This window comes from Elephas maximus, chromosome 7 (genome assembly GCF_024166365.1).
Source record: "Elephas maximus indicus isolate mEleMax1 chromosome 7, mEleMax1 primary haplotype, whole genome shotgun sequence".
NCBI lineage: Eukaryota > Metazoa > Chordata > Mammalia > Proboscidea > Elephantidae > Elephas > Elephas maximus.
Window position 1 is genome coordinate 77707857 of NC_064825.1, and position 21892 is coordinate 77729748.

Below are 21892 nucleotides of genomic sequence, written 5' to 3' on the forward strand. Positions count from 1 at the left end.
TCGGTTCTGGATGGCCGACTGGGTGAAAACATGTTTGTTCTACTTAATGTGACAGTGTCCTGTCAAATTAACAGCTACGATGGCAGTAGCAAGCTTGCTTAATGTGTTGGAGACAGTTCCACAGAGAATTTATCATCAGCATGCAATCGAGAGGGACCCCCAACCTCATTACCAGGGTTTATTTGTAGCTGATAACTAAAGGTATACCATGTCCTTACAACAGGATTGTCTGCTTTTTTTTAGCAGCTCACTCGCATGTTCTTTATCAAATGCTATCAAATGCTGCCCTCTTAACTCTCACCAACTATATATGGTCATGCTTGGTTTGTGTTTAAATACACCAAATAAAGTGGAAGATTTAAGCAACCATGTTGAGATGATTTAGCAAGATAACATGTTTCTTTGAAATAACCATTTTATTTCATGTTAAATTTTGTCTGTGGTAAATCAATTCTTGGGTGAAAAAAGGCTGTGCTAAATGTTAAGTACACATAGTAACAAGCAGGTTAAAAGTAAGCAAATATTAAAAACAGGGTGAATTTGTCAGCTCTGCATATCTAGCAAATGTGTTGATCTTTTGAAAAGTAGATTTCTCTCCATTTCACAGATTAAAAAAAAAGAGGCCAGTGTCCCTCCTCCCTTTTAAAATGTGAGGGGTTTTTAATTTCCAAGTCCCCTTTTGGACTTCTTATAGAATCCCTTTGTGTGCCTTTGATGCTTTGCATTAATGAAGTTATAAATTTGAAAAACAATAGTCCTCCCAGGTGGATTCAGGGGACGGGACAATAGGCACTATCCAGATGATTGCTTAACCCCTGGCTTCACTGTGAATACTTAGGCACAGGTTTCCTCTCCAGGTGAGCTGATGTTCTAAAGCAGGGATCACAAACTCTGCCAGATTCGTCTCACAGCTAGGTTGTGTTTGGCCCATATAGTATTTAAAAAAAAAAGTTCTCTATAACTTAACAATGCAGACATTTCACTTATAATTCTGGATGTCTTTTTCAATTAAAAATATCAGAGGAGTTGGTAACACGAGCCAGCTTTGTCACGTGGCGGTAGTCTAGAGCTGTGTGGCAGGCTGTCCCTTTTTGACAGCTGCATGTTTGCGATGGTGCCCACTGGGCCTGCTTTATTCATTTATGTGACCTAACCAGTCCCTTAACACGCTGAAGTTTTCCATCCCTGATCTAAAGGTTAAATATTGATTTCCATCGTCACACTCATGGAGAGAAGGCAAAATATTATGGCATTACTACTCATGGAGATTGGTAAGATCAGTTTTGCTTCTCCCTTCCTCCAGCCCTCTCATCTTCACGAGTGCCTCCCAGTGGTCTAACACAGTGGAAGCCAGCTGGCAAAAAGGCCAGTGTCTCACAGGAGAGCTCACGAATGGCAAGGAGAGGATCTGAGTGCAAACAGGCAGAGGAACTGCTGATCTGGGAGCTAGAGACATGAATTCTAATCCACTCGTCAGCTCTGTGATCTTGGGCAAGTCCTGGATTCAGCCTGGTCTTCAGGTTGTCCATCTGTAAAAGGAACAGTTGGGCAAAATGGCCTTTAAACTCCATAACTTCACGATGGTAGGGTTGCTACAGTCATGATTTCATTGTCTGTTTACACCTTGGTTAAGTTCTCATGTGACATGTGAGTGTGGATTTCTCTCTGGGCAAGTATGTAGATATATAAACATGTATAGATAGATAAACATATAGATAAACATTTACAGATAGATAAACATATATATAGATATAGATTTATAAACATATATTTAGATAGATAGATAAACATATATATAGATATAGATTTATAAACCTATTTTGAATGAAATATACAAATGGCCACTTCAGCTAGAGAGCCGCTTCTAATGGAAATCTTTCAACTGTGTAATCCCTGGCTTTTGGGCTGGCTTTAGTGCTAAAGAATCTCTACCTGGAAAGACAGCAGTTTTGCCAGCCTTTTTTTGCCTCAGGACTCTAAGGATAGGTTTCAAAAGAAAAAGAGAAAAAACAAAAAACAAAAAGATCTTAAAGCTAAAACAACAACAAAACATAAACCTATCAATTCCCATCAAATCAATTCAGACACATAGTGTCCCTATAGAACAGAGTAGAACTGTCTCACAGGGTTTTCAAGGCTGTAAATCGTTACCCAAACAGACTGCCACATCTTTCTCCCTTGGAGCGGCTGGTGGGTTTGAACTGCTGACCTTTCAGTTAGCAGCCAAGTGCTTAACCACTGGGCCACCAGTGCTCCTAACGTAATGAACCAGGAAATAATGGCAACAACTTTTGTATCTCCACTTGCATAGATCAGGTGGAAATGTTTGAATTTCACCTTATTAAATGTCAACCCAGTAATGATAAAAATTTAAACTTGCCCTGTCAAAGATGGATTTTTAAAAGTATAAGTTTGTAAAGAGAAAGCAACATCTTAAATAAAAGGGAACACACACTTTGGATGGAATATCTCCATTATGGAGCCACCTGAGACCTCAATAATTTAGTACTGTTTCTCTTTGAAAAATGAGCAACATTCAGAAGTTGATTCAGAATCCTTGGTTTAACTCTCAGTTGGAACTGAGGAGAGAGACTGAGGTGGTTTACCGGCAGGTAACGATGGACTGGACACTGACAGTCTTCGAGACAGTAAGTCATTTGCAGTTTCTCTTTGGCAGGTATAAAGCCTCAGAAATTAATGCTGGGAGCTAATCCTGATTCACCTAAGATCCCTGGCAGCAGCGACGACATTTTCTATCAAAATCTTAAAGATGAATCAAGTTTGCTTGTTAAAATATCCACCAAATAGCAGGATAAGCATGGTAATGTATTCTACTTTGAATTTAAAAAATATAGCCTAGTTTACAGCTATTAATGAGAAAAGAAACTGGAAACCAGGGCTATGTTCTGGTTGGTTCCAGTTCAAACCCCTGCTGAGAATTTGCAATTCTAACAAGTTCCCAAGTAATGCTGATGCTACCGGTTAGGGACCAGTTCTAAGAACCACTAGTAGAACCAATCCATTGCCATGAGTTGATTCTAATTAATAGTGACCCTATAGGGCAGGGTAGAACTGCCCTGTAAGGCTTCCAAGGCTGTAAATCTTTGTGGAAGATGACTGCCACGTCTTTCTTCCACAGAGTGGCTGGTGGGTTTGAACCTCCGACCTTTGAGTTTGCAGTCCTGTGCTTTAACCACTGCACCACCAGGGCTCCGCTAGTAAAACAGTGGTTCTCAAAATTTGTTATACAGGTATCCCCTGCTTTTGAAAGTTCATTTTATGCCACTTTGCTTTTACAAAAGACCTACATTAATACCTGTTTTTGCTAACTGAAAGAAAGCCAAAGAGAATTTTCACTTTTATGGAAAAAAGGCACCAAGTGGAAATAGCGTTCAGCCTTTGTTTTGCCATGAGCTGTTAAAGAGGCAGCGCACTCCCCAAGCATCCTAGAGAGTGGCTCTGCCAAGCTCCTTCCCCAGGAACTACACTCAGCATGTCAGCATCAAGCCACCCTAGTTTTGAACTGTGCCTTTGAACATCTGTGCTTTATCTTGATTTATTTTGTGCATCCGTTAGCAAGATGTGTCCTAAGGTATCAGAAAAGCCTAAGAGAGCTCGTAAGGGTTTTATGTGTTATGTGGTACGATTTCATAGGTTATTTCTTGGGTCTGGGAACGCTCATACATATATATTAATGGTAATTGTTTCTTCGCTTTATGCCATTTCAGCTTATAAAAGGTTTCATAGGTACACTCTACTTTTGGATAGCAGAGCAAACCTGCACATAAGAATCACATGGAGATCTTGTTAAAATTTAGATTATGATTCAGTGTATCTGGGGTTCGAAGCCCAGCTAGAACCTAAGAATATTAGAGTCTGCAACCAAACCTGATTTTAACTAGTGGGTACCCCCTCCCCAGTAAAATAGTTACTTAGAATAAGAGTTGAAGAAAAGAAATATCTAAGGAAGTACAGTTTGGGCTTGGCTGAAGAATGAACTTTTTCTTTTATTTGTAGCCTTACTGTTGAAAATCTTTCTGAAAGAATGTTCTCTTCCCTTAAACTCAATTGGCCGTTCAATTGGACACATATCACATGCCAGACACCATGGTAGGAAGCTAAAGAGACTGCCATAAACAAATAATCCCCCTTGCACTTAAGCAACTCTTAGACTTAGCAAGTAGAGCATATTGAACATAAGTGAATAGTTTTAAAAGAATATGTATTCCTGGAGTCTTTCAGATTTATCATTCTGAGTTTCAGCAGCTGACTGGAGATGAAAATTAAGAATGGGGGAAGGATCACTGGATTTAGAAACAAAGACTTGAGGATGAAAAATATGTGTGAATAAGCGTTCTTAGCACAATGAATGGTACTTAACAATGTCAGCCACGTGCATATGTGTTTGTTTATTGTATCAAAGGCATAAGGCAGACATTGTTTTATTGATTAGTTCCCTAAGAAGAGCTTACGGGGGGGAGCGTAGGGAGTTGGAGGTTGCCAGTTTTTTCTTACTCAACCAAACATGTATCGTGTATATATCAGAGTAAGACTGATTCATACAGACTGTGTCAGACAAACTAGGCTGTTCGGATTGCATATGCAAAGCACATCAAAACCAAAATTGGGGTCCCAAGTATTGATCCTTTAAGGAAACTGAAATCTGAAGAATACTGTGAAAGAAAGTACATTTTTAGGTGTATCTTTGAAATTTAGGAGAGTTGTACCTATGAAATGATTGAAAGAACTATCAATTTCAGATATTCAGACAACAGTGAAATCTCTTAGGCAACTTCAAGTACAATTATTCATAATCCAAAAAAGAATCCTTCTTTTATATGAAATGTTGTCACAAACTGCTATAAAGAGCTTACTTACTATATAATATATGATATAACTATTGAAATAGAAAACAAACCTGTTGCTGTTGAGTCAATTCTGACTCATAACGACCCTATAGGACAGAGTATAACTGCTCCATAGGCTTTCCAAGGGTTTACAGGAGCAGACTGCCACATCTTTCTCCCATGGAGCAGCTGGTGGGTTCGAATCACCAACCTTTCAGTGAGTAAGTAGCCAAGCCCTTAACTGCTGTGCCACAGAGCTTCTAAATAACAATAAGGAGCCAATAATTCATCAAAAATATATTGAGCTGCTATTATATTGATCGAGGGGTTAGAAGGTGAAGAAATACGGAAGAGATTTGAAGTTGTCTGTATCCCCCAGGAGCTTAAAATCTATTGGGAAAGGCATACTTGTTCATAAATAAATAAAACACTAAGTTTAAAATGTAATAAGTACAAATAAGTATTATAATGGTGATATAAAGTAAGGAGCGGTTATTTTTTCAATACGTTAAGGATTAAGAGGCAATAATAAACTGTGAATAACCCCACAGCGACAGTTGAACATTCTCTCTCATTCTGCATTTACCTCTGGATGTTCGAAAATCAACTTAAGGCAGAATTGGTGGCATACCCTGAAATCTGCATATTGACTGTCTCTTTGCCTTTTCCATTTATTTGTCTTTCAATAAATTCTTAAAAATCCCAGCTTTTCTTCCCATATCCTTGCCTATATTGCCCTCTGTTCTATCAAATGTGGATAATTTAGGAGCTTGAAAATTGAGATGTCAATCTTAGTTCCAGAAAGGCTGAAGTGGCTAGAAAATATTTGAAGACAACTGTTTACCATGGGTGCCATACAATGTCTGTAACTTCAGAAAGAATGGCTATGGAAAGCTTTCATTGCCGCTATACCTTTCAACGAAGGGATATTATGATTCTGTATAAACCTTGGTTAAACCCTTACTATGGCCTACAGAATTCTATAGAAGATCTGACTCCTGGCTACCTTACAATCTTTTCTCAATCCATTCTCCCTTTGTTTACTCTTCTCTAGGGGCTGGCTTTCCTTCTGTCTCTTACAGTCAGACCTTCTTAGGTTCTTTTCCTTGGTTGTTCCCACACCTTTCAGATCTTTGCCCAGTCGTATCCTTCTCATCATTAGGTTTCAGTTCAGATGTCACCTTTTTGAAGAGATCTTTCTTGACAGTCTTACCTTTAGTATCATTTGTTTTCAGGTATAAGTAAAAGAAAATGTGGTTCAAATTTGCTTAAATAATGAGGAAACTTACTAGCTCACACGAGGGAAGTCCTGAGGTTAGGCAAGTTTCAGGCGGTTAACTTAGCAGCTTCAACATGATTTTTTTCCTTTTCTCTACTACAGAATCCTTAATACCAAGAGATAAACCTGTTGATTTCTCATGGCTGTTTCTTAAAAATGAGAAAAAACCTTCTCAGAAACCTGCTGCAAATGAAGAAGTCTTCTTGCCTTGTTGTAGGTAAAAGATCACTGCATCAAAGTTCAAGAAACTTGGATTGTAGTACTAGCTCTCCACTACTTACTTATGTAGTTGTTGTTGTTAGGTGCCATCAAGTTGGTTCTGACTCATGTGACCCTATGTACAACAGAATGAAACTGCCCATTTCTGTGCCATCCTCACAATCATTGTTATGTTAGAGCCCATTGTCATAACCCCTGTGTCAGTCCATCTCCATGAGGGTCTTTTTTGCTGACCCTCCAATTTACCAAGCATGATGTCCTTCTCCAGGGACTGGTCCCTCCTGATAGCCTGTCCAAAGTATGTGAGATGAAGTCTCACCATCCTTGCTTCCAAGGAGCATCCTGGCTGTATTTCTTCCAAGACAGATTTGTTCATTCTTCTGGCAGTCCATGGTATATTCAATATTCTTCACCAACACCAAAATTCAAAGGTGTCAGTTCTTCTTCAGTCTTCCTTATTCATTGTCCAGCTTTCGCATAGCTATGAGGCAACTGATAATACCATGGCTTGGATCAGGCATGCATTAGTACTCAAAGTGACATACTTGCTTTTGAACACTTTAAAAAGTCTTTTGCAGCAGATTTGCCCAATGCAATACGTTGTTTGACTTTTTGACCGCTTCTTCCATGGGTGTTAGTTGTGGATCCAAATAGAATGAAATCCTTGACAACTTCAACATTTTCTGCATTTATCACGATGTTGCTTATTCGTCCAGTTGTGAGAAGTTTTGCCTACTTTATGTTGAGGTGTAATCTGTACTGAAGGCTGTAGTCTTTGATCTTCATCAGTAAGTGCTTCAAGTCCTCTTCACTTTCAGCAAGCAAGGTTGTGCCATCTGCATAATGCAGGTTGTTAATGAGTCTGCCTCCAATCCTGATGCCCCGTTCCTCTTCATATAGTCCAGCTTCTCGGATTATTTGCTCACATACAGATTGAATAAGTATGGTGAAAGGATGCACCCTTTCCTGATTTTAAACCACACAGTATCTCCTTGCTCTGCTTGAATAACTGCCTCTTGGTCTGTGTACAAGTTCCTCAAGAGTATAATTAAATGTTCTAGAATTCCCATTCTTCACAGTGTTATCCATAACTTATTATGATGCACACAGTCAAATGCCTTTGCATAGTCAACAAAACACAGGTAAACATCTTTCTGGTATTCTGTGCTTTCAGCCAAGATCCATCTGATATTAGCAATGATATCCCCATTCCACGTTCTCTTCTGAATCTGGATTAAATTTCTGGCAGTTACTTGTCAATGTACTACTATAACCATTTTTGAATTATCTTCAGCAAAATTTTACTTGTGTATGATATTAGTGATATTTTTTGATAATTTCAACATTCTGTTTGATCATCTTTCTTTGGAATAGATGTTACTTATATAACCTTGTATTAATTCACATGTCTGATCTTAGTTTGTAATATGAAGGGACTGTACTCTTTAAGATTTTATAATTGCTAAGCATCTAGAGGAATAGTGAATCTGAATCCCAGGAAACTTTCCACGATCACTTAACTTCCTGACTCCCTTATTTAACCAACATCTGGCCCCTTTTGCACATATTTCTATAGAATATTTTTATTCTGGTTTTGGCAAGCTTACTTTTGGGAGCCATTTTGCTGGCTAATTTAGGTCATGTCCTATTATCCTGGATCATAATAATAGTATATAAAATAATATTAGCTACCACTTATATAACACTACATGCTGGGCACTGTTCTAAGAAGCTTAATAGTTAACTCATTCAAGTCTCATAATACCTTTATAAGGTAGATGTTATTGTTATGCTTATTTCATAGATGGGTACACTGTGGCATGGGGAAAAAAATTTATGTAAATTGTCCAAATTCACACTGTGATTAATGTGGCAGAGTATTGTTCAAATCCAGACTAGCCTATAACTCTACATATGTGTGCTAAGCTAATACACTATACTGAGAATGGAATAAGAAGGAAAGATGTCAAGAGGAGGTCTACAGTTAGAAAGGAAGGAGCCAGGCTCCCAAATAATTATGTCAGGTACACAGGGCAGTGAAGTTAGTCAAATAAATGTGGGAGAATATACTAAAAAGCTGAGTTCTATTCTGGTTTGCTCTCAGAATTTTGTCTTTGTGGTTGTCTGCCAAATATGTGACTTTAAATATGAAACCAACAAAATGAAATCATTTCTTGGAGAAGAATTTTGTGGTTCACTGTGGCGTGCCAAGTTAAGAATATCTGTCTTACATTTTCAAGCACATGTGTTGTAGTAATTTTATTGGGTAATGAGTTGGCTTCCATTACAGACATTTTATTTTTACAGGGATTGGGGACAGAGAAACATTATGTGGCAGGCAATGAAATTTTTACTTTTTCAAATTGCTTTAGCTAATCACCTACAGGTGAATTTTCTAGGAACTTGGCTTTAACTATTTGACTGCTATTAATTTCAGTCATGGCTTCAAACCAGTCCTTCAGGTTCAAACCCCTGCTGAGAATTTGCATTTCTGACAAGTTCCCAGGCAATGGTAATGCTGCTGATTAGGGACAAATTCTGAGAATCGCTAGTAAAGCAGTGGTTCTCAAAATTTATTTTATGTAAGAATCAGCTCGTGATCTTGTTAAATGTAGATTCTGATTCAGTATATCTGGGTTGGAAATGCAAATTTTCAGCAGGGGTTTGAACTGAAACCAACAGGTTGGAAGCCCTGATTTCAGGGTTTGGGTGTGACTGAAAGCTTTGGATATAATGGCATGGGACCCAGTGATGAGGAATGGAGGAGTTAGGGTTTGAGGGAAATGATCAGAGTATAATTGAAGAAATGTGGAGCGTTCATTTGAAATTTAAAACTTGAATGGGACTTAAAGTCGATTCATTAGATTCAAGATAAAATATTTCAAGACTCAATAATAGCTAATAACTGGAGGCAAATGAAATTTATCAGATATAGCATTCCCAATTTATCACAACAGAGCATTTTTAGCTATCTACCCAACATCTGCCAGGCGCTCCTTGGAAACTCTATGGGGCAGTTCTACTCTGTCCTATAGGGTCGCTATGAGTCGGAATTGACTCGACGTCACTCGGTTCTGGGTTACCCAACATCCATTATTTCCTTTTTCCTGATCAACTGAAACTTAATTTTGCTACTAAACGTTCTATTCCCCAAGCTACCTTGCAGCAACAACAACAAAAACACGTTGCCCTTGAGTCGATTCCGACTCATAGCAACCCTATAGGATAGAGTAGAACTGCCCCATAGGGTTTCCGAGGAGCGACTTGTGGATTCAAGCGGCACCTATAGATGGCCGTGACAATGTTCTGATCAATGAGTTATAGGCAAATGTTCACTGGGAATTTCTGGGAAGGCTGTCTCTCTCTATGCTCCTGTCTGGTAGCCAGGAAGGTCAGCAGCTACCTTGTAGCTATAAAGCAATAGAATGTCTTATGTATGGATCATGGCACAGAAAGATGGAAAGACCCAGATTCATGATTCATTATGAAGCTGCTACACAGCCCTAGTCTGCTTATGCCCAGAATTCTTGTTTTCTGGGGGAAAAAAAAAACTTTTGTGTGTGTAGCAGTTGTCTAATTATGAGGCCTATGGAGATACTGTCACTGCACTTTTTCCTTGTATATACCCCGTTCCAGTGAGCCCCAATTTGCAGGGGTGATGTGCTCCTATCAGTGGTGTCTGTAACAAAGGGAAGGAGGGCATGACAGGCCTTCCATTGCAATGGCTTTTCTTGAATAGGAGTGAATTGTCTTGGTGTTCTCCGAGAGAGAAAAGGGACGTGACCTGAGATCAGTTGCAATACCCTGCTTAATTTAAGCACAAATATTAGCGGAGGAAAAGAAACTAATGAGAATTCCACCAGAGGGCAAGTGAACAAGAAATTTTTGGTGCTTGATCCCTACCCCAGAGTGGGATATGGGAAATTCCACATGTGAGAGATTCAAGCTTTTCTGATGGAGGCAAAGCCATATAAGGTTGGTGGTGGTCTTCAGTGTTCTGGGAACTCAAACACAACCCAACTGGAGAGAATTCATCTGAGGCTAAATTCCAGAAAGAGGTGAGATATTTTGTCAGAAAATACTATTAAGGAATTTTGAGATAACTCTGAAGGGAGAGTTCAAGGGTACCAGAGAGTTAAATGGGTACAGACTATGCATTTCATTTGATGTTAACAAGATACAACCTTAAGGCAGAGGCTTACATGTTAAGGGTGGCAGATCAGAAAGGGCTTTATAGCATCATTAAATCTAAACTAACCAGACTTGGACTTCGAGACAAAAAAAAAAAAAAACCCTTTACTTGGTCAAAATTGGTCAAGCAGCTGCTTATTGGATTTTCTGATATTTACAGCTGAACTCAGTCCACAATGATACATTTCTTCTCTCTCAACACATCCACTTGATGAGTGCTCAATAGATGTTTGATAAGCAGGGAAAAATATCTGGGATGAAAGAAAGACCTTGTGATAAAGAAATCTGACTGTGATTATCTGGGCCAATATTATTTCTATGTTTCTTTGTTGTTTGCCTAGGAACCTTTAGCCTCATTATGTTTGGATGAGTTCCGTGAATATAAATTACTTTATCAGTTGAGGTAGGTTGAGATCTTCTAAGGACATTTGGGCATTTTGACTTTCTAAAGACAGCTTAAGAAAGCCAGAATGAAAGGGAGGAAGGAAAATGAAGCAAAGGAAATAAGCAGATGGAAATTAAGCATCTATATTGTGGCAGTCATGGTATAAGGCATTATGTAATTTTATTTGTTCCTTAGAACAGTTCTTTAGGCATCTTTTATTAAAACCGTTTATAAGATTAGAAATATGAAACTCAACAGTGGGTAAAATACCTTACTAATAAATGGCAGAAGCCAAATTTCATACCCAGATTTTCTTACTCTAAGCATTTAGATTTTCTGTAACTTTTGCCCTGAGGGAAACACTATCTTTAGCATATTGGGCAATTATCAAACCAGCTCTTTGCTTTGGAGGGAAATGCTATCTCTATCTTCCAAGGCCATTCACTATGCAAAAATCTTTAAAAAGACACTGTGGTACAAAGGCAGCCAGTGCCTCTGGTTGCAATCAGTGGAAAAATGAGAGAAACTCATGGCACATTATCTCCCAATAGTGTCTACTTTTGTAGTCCTCTTTCCTGATACCTCCAACCCTCTCCCTCAGACACCTCTTACCTCACCCCTTCCCCAACTCCACCTAAGTGTCCCTTTTTCTTCAGGGACCTGGAGTTTTTCAACCTGTTTAGTCCCTCCTGCATGGAAGAAAAAATTTAAAAACTCATTTTAGGCAATAAAATATTTAGAATGTATCCCAAGAGGTTTTTACATGATTTTTGCAGCCAACAAAAGCATAAACATGAATTCATTAGCACATGTATTTAGTCAATATTTACTGTATGAATACTATTCAGCTTTCATTCTAAAGAGGGAAAATTATAATAAGTAAGCAAATGAGCCATTCAGATACTGGAGAGAGTAAAAAAGTTAACAGTATGAGGTGAAAGAGAACTGGTTTAGAGCTTTTTGTCTGGGAAAAAAGGCCTTGTTAAAGAGGTGAAATTTGAGCAGAGAAATCAAGGATAAGAAAAGGTCAATCATGACAAGAGCCTGAAAAAGAATATTTCATACAGAAGGGCTAGTAAGAGTAAAAAAGAAAAAAATTTTTTTTTTTTTTTTAAGAGTAAAGGCCTTAAAAATAAGTCTCAGATATTAGGTTGAACCATGTGAACCTGCTAATTTGCTACATCAAAACAGGTAAATCTTTGAGATTTCATAGAATTTAACCTATAAATGTTAGTGGGCAGGAAGTGACTACTGTAAAATTATATGCATTTCTGAGAATTTAATAACTTAATCTCACTGAAAATAAATTTAAAAATTTTACAACGTGCTGCTAACTTTGAAATCAATGTATAAAACTCTAAGCACTGTGTACATTTCTGAGGTTTTATTTACTAATTAGTAGTTAGGTTTTTTTTTTTCTTTTTGGGAGCCTACGTATTTTATTTAACAAAAACACATATGTTTAACCAACGCTCAAGAAAAAAAACATTAAATAGTTTTTAGTCTTTTTGTTTTATGCTGTGATAGAACCACAGTCATTTTTGGCAATTTTTGTGTGTGTGTGTGTTAGGTGAAAATTTACAGTTCAAATTAGTTCCTTATTCAAAAATTTATACACAAATTGTTTTGTAACATTGATTGCAATCCTATCAATGTATCAACATTGTCTCCCTTTCCACCCCTGGTGTCCATTCCTCCAGTTTTCTTGTGCCTTCCTGATTTCTCGTCTTTGTTTTGGGCAGGTCTCCCATGCTCATTTGGTCTCCTATACTTGGTGGAACTGGAAGCACATTCCTCAAGCATGTGGTTGCTTGTTTTATAAGGCCTGTCTAATTTTTGGCTGCAAGGAGGACTTTGGGAGTGGCTTCAGTTCTGAGTTAGCGGCGTGTCTGGGGACTGTAGTCTCAGTGGTTCCTGCAGTCTCTGTCAGACCATTAAGTCTGGTCTTTTTTGTGAATTTGAATTTCATTCTTCATTTTTCTCCCTCTCTGTCTGGGACCCTACATTGTGATCCCTGTCAGAGTGGTCTGTGGGGTACCAGGTACCATTTAGTTCTTCTGGGCTTAGGCTGGTGGAGGCTATTGTTCATGTAGTCTTTTAGTCCTTTGGGCTAATATTTTCCTTGTGACGTTGGTTTCCTTCATTCGCCTTTGTTCCAGATGGGTTGGAACCAATAGATGTATCTTAGATGGCTGCTGATAAGCTTTTAAGACCACAGACACTACTCACCAAATAGGTTGTAGAACATTTTCTTTATGAACCATGTTATACCAATTGACCTAGATGTCCCCCAAGACCATGGTCCCCAGCCCTCAGCACCAGTAACTTGTTCCCTCAAGGTGTTTGGATGTGTCTATAAAGCTTCTATGACTTTGCCTTGGTTAAGTTGTGCTGACTTCTCCTATATTGTCTGTTGTCTTTCCTTTCACCAAAGTTAACATTTGTATGCTAACTAGTTAGTGATTTCCCCTCCCCGCCCCTCTCCTCCTTCTTAACCAACAAAGATGTTTTTTTTCTGCATGTAAGCCTTTTATTGGGTTTTTATAATAGTTGTCTTACATAACATTTATCATTTTGTGATTGATTTATTTCACTTAGCATAATGCCTTACAGATTCATCCATGTTGTGAGATGTTTCACAGATCCATCATTGTTTTTTAATCATTGTGTAGTGTTCCATTGTGTGTATGTACCATAATTTGTTTATCCATTCACCTGTTGATGGGCAGTTAGGTTTGCTATTGTGAATAATGCTCCAGTGCTGCAATGAACATGGGTGTGCATATGTCTATTTGTGCCACAGCTCTTATTTCTCTAGGATATATTCCTAGGTGTGGGATTGCTGGATCATATGGTGTTTCTATTTCTAGCTTTTTAAGGAAACACCATATTGTTTTCCATAGTGGTTGTAACATTTTACATCCCTACCAGCAGTGCATAAGAGCTCCAGTCTCCCCACAACCTCTCCAACATGTTATTTTCTGTTTTTTTGACTGGTGCCAATAATGTTAGGGTGAGATGTTACCTCCCTGTGGTTTTGATTTGCATTTCTCTAATGATTAATGACTGTTAGCTGCCTGAATGTCTTCTTTGATGAAATATCTGTTCCTATCCTTTGCCCATTTTTTAGTTGGATTGTCTTTTTTTTGTTGAGGTGTTGAAGTATTTTATAGAGTTTAGACCCTTGTCGGGTATGTTATACCCCAATTTTTTTCCCCAGTGTGTAGGTTCTCATTTTACTCTTTCGGAAAAGTCTTTTGATTAGCATAAGTGTTTAATTTTTAGGAGCTCCCAGTTATCCAGTTTATCTTTTGTGGTTTGTGCATTCTTAGTTATGGTTTTAATTGTATTTATGCCATGTATTAGGGCCCAGTCAGCAGTTCGAACCCACCCAACCACTCTGGAGGAGGAAAGTGTGGCAGTCTGCTTCCATAAAGATTACAGCCTTAGGAACCCTATGGGACAATTCTACTTTGTCCTACAGGGTAGCTATGAGTTGGAATGGACTCAGCAGTGATGGGTGTTAGTACCCCTAGTGTTGTCCTTCTTTTTTCTTCCATGATCTTTATGTTTTAGGTTCTATGTTTAGGTCTTTGGTCCATTTTGAGTTTTTATGTATTGTGAGAGGTGTAGGTCCTCTTTCTTTCTTTTCTTTTTTTTACAGATGGACATCCAGTTCTGCAAGCACCATTTGTTAAAAAGACTGTCTTTTCCCCCCACTTAATGGGTTTTGGGCCATTGTCAAAGATCAGCTGACCATAGATGGGTGGATTTACATCTGGGTTCTCAATTCTGTTTTGTTGGTCTATGTGTCTGTGATTGTACCAGTACCAGGCAGGCTATTTTGACTCCAGTGGCTGTATAGTAGGTTCTGCGATCAGGCAGCGTGAGCCCTCCTACTCTGTTCTTTTACAGTGTTGTAGTTTTAATAAGGGTAAAAATTGCTGAACCATTTAAAAGAACTCTGAGAAACCATAGATGAAATATTAATGCAACTTTAGAGGGTGTTATGGATCGAATTGTATTCTTCCCAAAAAAATTTGTGTTAGTTTGGCTAATCCGTGACTCCCAGTATTGTGTAATTGCCCATCATTTTGTCATCTGATGTGGTTTTCCTAAGTGCTGCAAATCCTAACCCTATGATATTAATGAGGCAGGATTAGAAGCAGTTATGTTAATGAGTCAGGACTCAATCTACAAGATTGGATTATGTTTTAAGTCAGTCTCTTCTGGGATATAAAAGAGAGAAGTGAACAGAGAGACATGGGGACCTCATACTACTAAGAAACAAGAGGCAGGAGAATAGTATGTCCTTTGGTACTGGGGTCCCTGAGCTGAGAAGATTCTTGACCTGGGAAGATTGAGGACAAGGACCTTCCCCCAGAGCTGACAGAGAAAGAAAGCCTTTTTCTGGAGCCGGCAGCCTGAATTTGGACTTCTAGCCTCCTAGACTGTGAGCAAATAAATTTTTCTTTGTTAAAGCCATCTACTTGTGGTGTTTCTGTTATAGCAGCACTAGATAATGAAGGCAGAGGGCATGTCAAAGAGCCTGCTAGTCCAAAATGAAACTCTACAAAGAGAATAATTGGTAACGAAAAGAGGAGAAGGCAGTAGGAATAAACAAATAGAGGTACTATCCATCAACAAACTATAATCTGTAGGTGGCATAGTGGTTAGGTGCTACGGCTGCTAACCAAAAAAAGTAGACAGTTCAAATCCACCAGGCGCTCCTTAGAAACTCTATGGGGCAATTCTGCTCTGTCCTATAGGGTCATTATGAGGCAGAATCAACTCAACGGTGACAGATTTTTGGCTTTGGTATAATCTGTATGGAAGAGTTTAACAGAGAGAATATATGTTTCAATTGTGAGTTCTATGAAGCAAAATAGTGTAAATAATAAAAGTCATTAATAACTATTAAATTATTCTAAGAATGTTTATTTTATGCATAGGAATGTCTATTTCACAATATCTTGCTAATGATTTATTGTGTTAATTCTATGGAGAATATTTGCATTTAAATATTTAAATCTTTACAAGAATGCATTAATAATAGTGTAATTTCTAAAGGCAATGTTTTATGATGGGGATAGCCTTTGTAATATATCCCTCAAGTTATAGAACCTAAATTAAAATTGCCTTCTTGGGTAGTTAAGAGAGTATCCTGAATTTGAATCTTGGTTCTAGTATCTAATTGCTGCAAGTAAATTAACCTAACTTAGCTTAGTTTTCTCATCTGTAAAATGGGGATAACAATATGTATCTTAAAGAATTAAGAATAAGCAAACTCATATATATACATTTTCTAGATAATGTCTGACACATGGAAATCTTTCAATAAATGTTAGTGATTATTATTACTGTTAGCATTTATATAAGGTAAAGATTCTATGTGAAACTATTCTAATAACTGCTAATGTGCTCAAACATTAATCATATTACCCCAAAATTCATGAGATAATAAAAGGATACAGGAGTAGAACCTATTGGTGTAGAGAGACAAGCATTATATTTCACACAAAATATTGAAGTTAAGAAATCTCACATTTCCATGTTTAATCAGCATCAGCTTAGCCAAAGGCCAGTCACCAGTATATAAATCATAATGGGAACTGGGAGTTCTCTGGGCTAGATTATTTAATTTGGCTTCATTAGCCTGACTTCCACAAGGGCAGGGCTCAAATTTTATTGATCTATTTTCAATATTTACCATGAACCAGGCACTGTCCTAAATGCTTTTCATATCATTGCTCATAATAACCTCATGAGGTGGGTACTATTATTATTGCCCTCGTTTTACAGATGAGTAAATTGAAGCACCAATGTTTTAAGTGACTTGTACAAGGTCACACACAGTAAGCTGGAGGAGCCGGTCTTGGTCCACAGGCCACATTCTTGACCACTAAGTTGTACCTGCTCTCACTGTTTGTTGTGTGCATCGGCACATTCGGTATAAAAAAGGCTGCAATTTGGATTTTATTCTGTTTGCAATTTTAACCTATTCATTTGTTTCAAACGGAAAAAGAAAATGGATTGTTAACATCATAAGAACATTCTCAAAAGTCACCAGCATGCTACTATTTACTAAACACCTATGTATCCCATCTCAGTGATTCTTGAGTACACAAACTCCCTTGAAACTAACTGATAAAAACTCTGAACATTCTACATACAAAAATCCTCTTGCAATCCCAAAGGCTTCACAGTCACTCTGAAGGCAGTTCAAACACCTCAGGTTAAGAATGCTTAGGAAATTTTACTTAGTCCTCAGAATAATCCTGAGAAATAAGTATGCTTATGCTCTCTGACCGCTGAAGAAACTAAGATTAGAGTTTTAAAATATTTTTCCCAAGGTCACATAGTCAATGAGAAGCAACACTGAAACTACTTGCGTATCAATTTGGATCCAAGTTCCGCCTATTTCAGTTATATTAAACTCTTTCAAATCCAATTCTTTTATTTATTTAAATGTATCATTGGGCATCTGAATTTATTTATTTTTACTTGAAATTCAGAGAAGTTAGACAGAGAAAGATCTGATCACTCATGTTGCTCAGTGGCAATTATATTTTGAACTTTGAAACCTGGGGTCTAAAAATGAAATTATTAAGAAATGTCTGTCTGCTAGGAGGTTTTGACATTAGAAAATAATGCCTCATTAGCTGACACAGATAGACATTCTTACTGCCTGCCTGGCTTTGATTTCCCTAACTGGGCACTGGTGTTATAGTTTGATACATCTATGGGGTGACAGGACTTCCAGTAAGTTAATTCAGTTCGGGGTTTGGCCTAAGATAAAAACTGGCTTTAGATGCAAAATTGTGTCCAATTGTATAGTGTTTTAAGATTGAAAACTACAATTAAAATCCTAGCTTAATGCTGGAAATGACTTTTGGCTTGAGAAATGCGACTAGGCCCAAAGTGGTTGTGAAGACTTTTGGGCTTTGAGAAAGCATCATTATAGTGTTAACATTTACACCATTGCTTGAACAATCCTAATTGAAATAAGGATATCTGGCAGGGAACAAAGAACAGCACATTGTTTGTTGTTTCTCCTTATAAGGGAAAAAGGCCTAGAAGAAAAATTCATAAACAAATGCAACTGCAAACATACAACTTAAAATGCATGACATCTCACCTATAGGATGGCCCAGTGTGGCCTTAATCTTTAATAAAAATGAGGACTGTGTGTTGCCCTTGGCTCGTAATTAGCCACTGGAAAAAGAAATCATGCTTAACAATATCCTTTAATTTGAAGTTTTGAAAGAAATTAGCTTTGTGGTCTTGAATCAAAGCCAAACAGTCCTACAGTTAGCCTCTACATACCCAGTGCTTCCATGGTAGAAACTTCCCTCTGACTATGTCTGACTTTCATAAACACCAAGATCTTGGGATTGTTTAGCTCATTTCAAATGGTTCGTTCTCTCTCTCCCTTGTTTTCTTTTTTATTTTTTTCCCCTTATTGTAGGCTAGAACCTCCAGTAAAATGTTGAATAGAGGTGGCAAGAGCGTACTTCCTTGCCTTTTATCTAATATTAGGAAGAAAGCATTTGGTATAAATGTGTGTGTGTATTCTAATTTTAATTATCTTTTATTCCATATATGTCTTTATCTACCCTTGTCCCAATACCACAGTTTCAAGTTTTAATTACTCTAATTTATGTAATGACCATCTTTATTTCAAGAAATATCTGTTGGCTTTAACATGCTTTTCTTCTTCTATTATTATTATCTTTGCTTTATTTTGGTAAGATTTTGCATCGTATCTCAATTTTCCAATTTTGAGTGCTGATAGCTGTATGTATGGCATATATTTGGATTAATTTCATCCATCTCTTCTCTCTCTCTCTTTTTTTTTCGGCTATATATAAGAGTTCAGTCAGGAAAAGATAAACCATGTTAGGCATTTCAGATTGAAAGCATATAATATAGAGACTTGGTTACAGAGGTATCGTAGTTATTTAAGAATCAAAAGAGAGGTGGTGGAGTGGTAGTAGATGAATTAGAGGTGTATCCTGGGCTCTGGAAACCACTAACACCCCCAGCCAGGAGCCCATGAACTACTGCGGTTCAGAATGGAACCACAAACAAGGCGATGTTATAGGTGGGTCAAAATCAATAAAGAGGTGCCATATACTGCCTGGACAGCTAGAGTCTGCAGCTGTCCCCAAATCACTCCAGCACCTGCCCATGACTACAGTTTCTATTGGCACCAGAAGCAGAACATGCTTCTTCCTGTTTTCTCATCTTCCATTGGTAGAACCTAACAAGAGACCAACAGACACGGTAGTCTGAAAAAGGTGGCTTGCAGTCTCCTAGCCCCATAGAGTGGAGGCTAGGGTGAGCTTGGGCCTCAAACAGCAACTAACAAGCCACACACTCATTTGCCTTGTTTATTTTTTTCACCTTTCCTGTTACCCCTTGGACCGATCACACTTTCTTTGTTACTTTTCTCCCTTCTACTGTCTTTGAAGTTATGTATTCCATTTCTATTTTATTATTACCTTTATACCGTTAGTGTCCACGCCTGACTTAATATTGTAAAAATTTAATTGATATATTTACTACTTCCCATGACAATGCAAGGACCAGTTTAATTCTAATAACTCATTCCCAGCTTCTCTGTAATTGTGTCAAGTATTTTAGTTTCTGCTCTTTTTTTTTTAACACTCCCTTTAGCCACGTTTTTATGATAAAAAAAAAAACTACCAATATAATAATATAAGGATTATGTCTCTCATCAATTACAAAATACAAAATATTGTCAGCCATTATCTGTTTGAATATTGATTCTCCTCAGTCTCTTTATTCATTTCTTCTAGAACTTGTATTGGATATATATTGAACTATCACACTTTCTCCTCCATGCCTGTAGCCTCTTTTTCATGTTTTCCACACATTTACAGTTGCTTCTTTATTTATTTTTACCACTACCAATTCTGGATAGTTAGTATCTCTCTTCTTCCAGTTCACTACTCCTTCTTTCAATTGTAGCTATTTTTTATAATAAATTTAAATATAGTAATAAATTTTAACCACATCAATATTGTACATTTATAGTAGTTCTACTTTTTTTATATCTACTCTTTTTTCATGGTATCCTGTAATTTTACTATGGTTTTTAGTTCTTTTATAAGATCATCTTTAATCACTTTAGACACACTTAGCTTAAACATACACTCAGTTTGTTTCATGCAGTGTTTCTAACTTTTTGTTGTGACTTCATCTATGGACCTTCCCCACCCCCTCCTTGGGAATAAAATTTTTGCTGAGTAGTAGAAATATCCCTACAGAACAAATTTTTATTGGCTTCTGACAGGTGTCCCAGAGGTTTTCCTGTTCATAGAAAAGTATTTTCATTAATTACTTAGCTTGAGACAGCTTAAAAGCTTAAAAGAAGATAGTTAAATCTGACCTGCATGTGGTATACCAAAAAAAAAAAAAATCCACTGCCATCAAGTTGATTCCAACTCATAGCAACCCTATAGGGCAGAGTAGAACTGCCCCTTAGGGTTTCCAAGGCTGTGATCTTTATGGAAGCAGGCTGACACATCTTTCTCCTGTAGAGCGGGTTCGAACCACCAACATTTTGGTTGGCAGCCCTGCATTTTAACAACTGTACCACCAGGATTCCTTGTATGTGGTATAGGCTGAGTTTTGGTTTCTAATAATTTTTTTTTTCTTTTGTACTCTAAGACATAATTAGAATCATGTTTTCTTGCCACTTCTAGACCAGGTTTTTCTAGTCCCATGTATGGGAAGTGGGCTGCCCTAATAATGTCTTAGCTTTATGCAGTGTCCCCAGTTTCAGCATCAACCGCTCCTTGTCTGCTCCTGGGCAAGGAATAAATCTTGGTTTGCTACCACCGCAGCTTTTACAGGCTTAATACTATTGCTTACTTGTTTCAGTATAAATTTTCCTTTTTTTTTTTTTTTTCTGGAACCGGGAATTTCTACTCTTTCTTCTGAGTACAGCTTCTTATTTATTTATATTTTTGTTAACTTTCATCCAGAGTTACTTTGTGTTTGTGAGGGAGAAGAAGAATCTGGTTGATCAGTCATTCATGTTGCCAAATCACAAGTCCCTCTTACATATTTTTGTATATTGGATTTTTGCAAAATTTGCAGTAATTCAACGGGCCTTCCCTGAATAATTATTGAAAACTCAATGACTGTTACTATATAAAATCAGCTTGTTTATCTCATTTTAAATTTACAAGCTATAATAATTAACTATTTAAAGTCATATTATTTAGAAGCCCTCCACCCACTCATCCCCCCTTTTTTATAAAGCTCTTATGGGGGAAAATCAGGATTTTTCTAAACAAATGAAGAATTTTCTAAATTAGATTTATATCAGGTCGAAGAATGTGGCTGAAGTAATTGCTGATTTTTAGAGACCATTCCTTTATTGATATTTTCTTAGACAATTTTGTCAGCTTCCACTGACTTGCAGTCAGTTGCTCCCAGGTCTCTGAGCACTGCTAATAGGTAGGAAAAATGTAAAGAATGGCTATAAGTAGGAAAGTCAAGTCATAAATATGCCAACTGCATATAAGCAGCATTAATTACAGCCACTCGTAGATGACAGAAAATTAGAATACTCTTCTACAAGCTGTGTGAGTTAACCCTCCACTTGCTTTTTTTATTAAAACATGTCATTGTATACTTTGGTAAGATCTGCACTATGTTATTCTGAAAGCATCTAGAGTTGGAACACCAAACTCAAGAGTCCAGCCCTCAACCATCTCGTGTATTGTGTTCTGTTGGGAGATTGCCAGGTCCCTATGACCAAAAGGCAGGAGATAGTTAAGCTGAGATTTTCTCATCTTATGTCTTCGAAGTGGCCCTTATAGATTTTTACTATAGTCCACTTATGTCTATATCATACATACAGAATGAGTGATTGATTTCACCTAAGTCAAACTCTATGCGCATAATCCTCATGGGATAAGGTTTTTTGAGAGGGAG

At 37.5% G+C, this 21892-nt stretch overlaps 1 long non-coding RNA gene across 1 annotated transcript in view; it reads left to right on the plus strand.

Moving 5' to 3' along the window:
- Positions 1-21892, plus strand: part of LOC126079614 (uncharacterized) — an 84736-nt gene that overhangs the window by 36016 nt on the left and 26828 nt on the right. The window lies entirely within an intron of this gene.